Genomic DNA, 4,375 nt, shown 5'->3' with positions numbered 1-4,375 from the left:
CGATCCGTTAATCCTTAACACATTACTAAACTATAAAGTACATTGGCAGATATGACCAAACCATAAAGGTTTTAAAATCTGATTCACAGATAAACATAAACACATTGGAAAGTAAAGAGCAATGCTTGAGTATATGCTGGTTGATGAGCATGTGGGACAAATATATGCGAGTGTAAACAAGAATTAGTGATGGAGCGCCCACTCAGTCCTTAGCAAATAAAGAGAAAGACGAAAAGAGTAAAAGGTTATATTAGGATAAAGGATGACGTTAAATAGATTTACGATGAACTGGCTGAACTTCTTGTCTTTTTTATGATTTATTATTATTTCTTACTCGAGTTAATTGTGACATCAAGGCACAAAATGACCTAATAATAAATATGGCAATGGTAAGCATATAATGAAAATGACTATGATAATGAGAGGTAAAACATTGGCCCTACTGAAAATGATATAGTAAGAATCAGCAAATGCAGCGGTATTTTCCTCTCATTGTCATTCTATTATCATTATTATCACTGTCACCATTATCTGATTATAACTGATAACAGTGTTATTAATATAAGAAGCAATCTTAAAATCACCATTCCTTCTTCTTGTTTTAATATCATCATTATTATCATTATTACTATTATTATTACTTCATTATCATCATTATTACTACTATTATTACTTCATTATCATCATCATTTCCAAAACTATATTGCCATTAACATTTTACAAAATCTAAAAGGCAAAATTAAAAGTTCTGTTGATGCACACAGAGAAAGGAGTTGACCTTTGTCATGAAATTAGACACGTATCGCGCGGTACACACACGACTTGGCCGCGTTTCGTGGAAAGCATCTTCTCGATCGAGAGGTATCATGTATCATTGGGTGAAGGGAAGGTGGGTGCTCGATCGAGGAACAAGCTGCAGGACTCATCAGGCACTCTATTTTCCTCGCCACCATACAAACTGCCCTCATAAAAAAGTAACGTTATCATCTAAGCAAGATGCTGTAATGACTGTCATTTATTTCATATTATTTGTTTATTTGTTTGTTATTATTTGTCTGTTTGTCTATTATTATTTGCTTGATTTCCATTTATTATTATATATCTGTCAATTTATTATTATCTACTATTTACCTGTTTGTTTATTATTAACTATACCGATGCATTTATTTTATCTATTATTATTTATATCATTATATATATTTTTATCATTATTATATTTTCTTCGCATCCGTCCTAGTTATGGACCAAAAGGTCTCCTATCGGCATGCTCCGCCTTTGTAATCCTTCGTAATCACTCCCATCATCAGAAGGATGCACGTGCCGTGAGGCGTCACCCCACTCACACTCCAATGCCATTCCCACGGTTTCTCCGTGCAGTTTCCCATGCAGCAACCCTTTCCATCCCTTGGAGACAAGGAATCCTAGCGGTCTCATCTCCCGGCGCACTGTCCCGTGGTCTACAACCTGGGCATCCAACGACACCGTATAAAGACAAGGTAGGCGACCTTTATGTTATCAATGGATGCTCCGTAATGAAACTATTCGACAACTCTGCCTAATGCCAAGACCATGCAGGGGTTGAAAGTATTCGAGTGAGGACGCACCCTTGACTCACTCCTGAATTAACTGGGGAAAAAGTTGAACACGCCCAACCCAGCACTGCCGCCGAGTGTAGGCCAAACACCAGGTCATTCATCCTCGCCAGAAACCCATCGGATGCAATGGATCAAATATCTTGAGATCAATATAGACTGCAAGCATCAGCTGTCGAAACTCACGCCAACGTTCCGCAAGAACTTGAGGCCCTAGGAACCAATCAGTTATTGACTTATCGAGAGTAAACCCAGATTGCTCATATCTTTAGATATAGGGACACCTATGCCTGCAACTTTTGGTTGAAATCTTTGTTCGACACACAGAACAATGCATAATTGTTGTAGTCCTTCCATATAGGGACGACCAGCCGTGGCAGGCACTGGTGAAATAAAGAGTTAAGCTTAGCATAGAACATCGCTTCAAGTTCTTAGGCTATGAACATATTGAAATCCCAAAGCGTGATCAACCTTGTCAGCATCATACGTTCATCAACTGCAATGACTCGTACAATGACGGGATGTAGTGGGCTAGAAATGCCCACAGCCATCTCCCTTTCCCAATCCCCGAGGTAGGCCATATTGCTGTAGCTCGACCAGTACGTATAACCATCATTACTAATCTCACCACTGCCTGGTCTCCACTCTTCAGAGAAATCCACTATATATTTTCTAAACTTTCTAAACTCCGTCCCTGAAGAGGGCACCATCACGAAGAGCCCACCGAAGATCTACCCCTGGCCTCTGCCTCCCACATAGCGGGCTTGTCGTAGTTGGTGGGCACAGATTAGAAGGAAGCCCATCCCTTCCAGTAGGACCATATCTGGATGTCATCCTCACAGGAGATTTACCCTCCCATGCCCCCATCCACCACTGATCCAAATGAGTGGAATCCAGATGTTTGGTTTATAATCCAACATTGCCAAAGGGCGTAGGAAAATATACGCAGCCATCAACTGCAAGAAACGGTCGCGATTCGTGTGGTGTCGGCCCAGGCGATATCTACTAGGCTCAAGTTATGCTGTACTCCAAGTTTCACATCAAGCAGCTCGGCCGATTTGCCTTTCCAAACCAGGAGAAGGTCACCCATCCTGGCCTGACTCAGGAAACAAGGAGGCATGTTGCTTGCCCCAGGGAGGCGCCTCAAATAACTACAGCACTGAAACATCGCTCAGCCTCCAGTCCCTGGAGGGAAGCCACGCGCTGTAAACACATATATTAGTGACCCGTAATGGAGCTGGGTTGCCTCTGACTCGTTGGGATTTTGGATGCCCTTTGAAGGCTTTTATCTTGTGTCCATCTAAGGATCCACCCCTCCCCCAACCCTCCCTCACTGGCTGGAAATCAAAGGAGGAGCCAGTTTGGTCACCAACAGTCCGATCATTGCGGCTGGGAGCACTGGGCTACAAAGTATCATTACCATGATACAAGAATCTGGTTGTCAAGAATAGATAAAAAATAATAATAATAATCACGAGAGAGACATTTCAAAATACTCATTACACTACATCCATTCCACTAAGCAAGATAGATTTATATGAGTTAGTTTTAGCACCTTTGCTACAAAAAGTGACCCAAGCAGGTTAATGAAATCGCCTCGCGTTAGCCATAATAAAAAACAGGTATCTGTCGGCACATACAAGGTTAAACAAAAAGTATTCATAATCGAATATGAACGAGATAAGGAAAATCTTAGCTAAAAAGAGACATATCCATAAAAGACTCGTAACATATACACTCACAAATGATATCAGAAACTATCTACTAATTCAGAAACTTTAAATAAATCAGGACAAAAATGACATCTTTAGATTAAAATAGTTGAAAACCGATGCAGACACAAAATAACTCTAAAGTTACTTTAGAGAGGCAAAACCTACTATGGATTATATCGGTCCAATATCACCTACTACAGATGACTCCCAGTACTCAAATGAAGATTTATTCGACATGAAATTTTTAGGACAGTCGCAAGTAGGATTCGAACCCACTACTTTCGGCCACCCGTAAAATTAACTTCACAGAGCCTTTACCCACGGGTGGCCGAAAGCAGTGGGTTCGAATCCTACATGCGACTGTCCTAAAAATGATCATAATAATGTCGCTGTCACTAGCGAATTTCTCTCATTTATTCGACATATTTCTCTGCTAATTCAATTTTGAATTTACAAATAAACCACTTTATATTAAACTTTTGGCAAAGTCATGTTGCGATTTATTGTCTTTGGTACTAAGCAGTATCTTTCAGATTCTATTTTGCTCAATTCCAAACGACCTTATTCACCTTTGAGGGACATCACATGAGCAAAGGTTACAAAAGTATATGGTCACTTTCACTAATACAATGACGTACTTTATGGATTTTATTCCGGTTAACGCCCGACGGTTACTTGTCTTCGACATTATCATCGTAGTGACAGGGTCAAGGAAAAAACCTGACTTGTATAGAAATGAAAAATATTTTTCATCTCATTCAATAAACCTTTTCTTCAGTTTATCTTCAATGAGAAATTACTGTTCACTCAGATGTGAATTCTCTTTGGTACAGGGACTCTCCTAATCTCCTGTGCATCTATCTTTAAGAGAAAAAGAAATCATACATACATCTCCCTTAAAACTGAGACTAATTCAAACTTTTTTTTTCATACTTGTCCCTCATCAGCGCTTACTTTCCTTCAACAAAGATATGCTTCCCTTCCCATTTCTGCCTTTCTCCCCCATTCACCATCGCTTCCTTGTACATAATCCTTATGTTCATCTCTTTCGAACCCTAACCCATACAT

Source organism: Oratosquilla oratoria, chromosome 13 (genome assembly GCF_046742065.1).
Source record: "Oratosquilla oratoria isolate Oo_2021 chromosome 13, ASM4674206v1, whole genome shotgun sequence".
Taxonomy (NCBI): Eukaryota; Metazoa; Arthropoda; class Malacostraca; order Stomatopoda; family Squillidae; genus Oratosquilla; species Oratosquilla oratoria.
The sequence above is the reverse complement of the archived record's forward strand: the minus strand, read 5'-3'. Positions refer to the sequence as shown.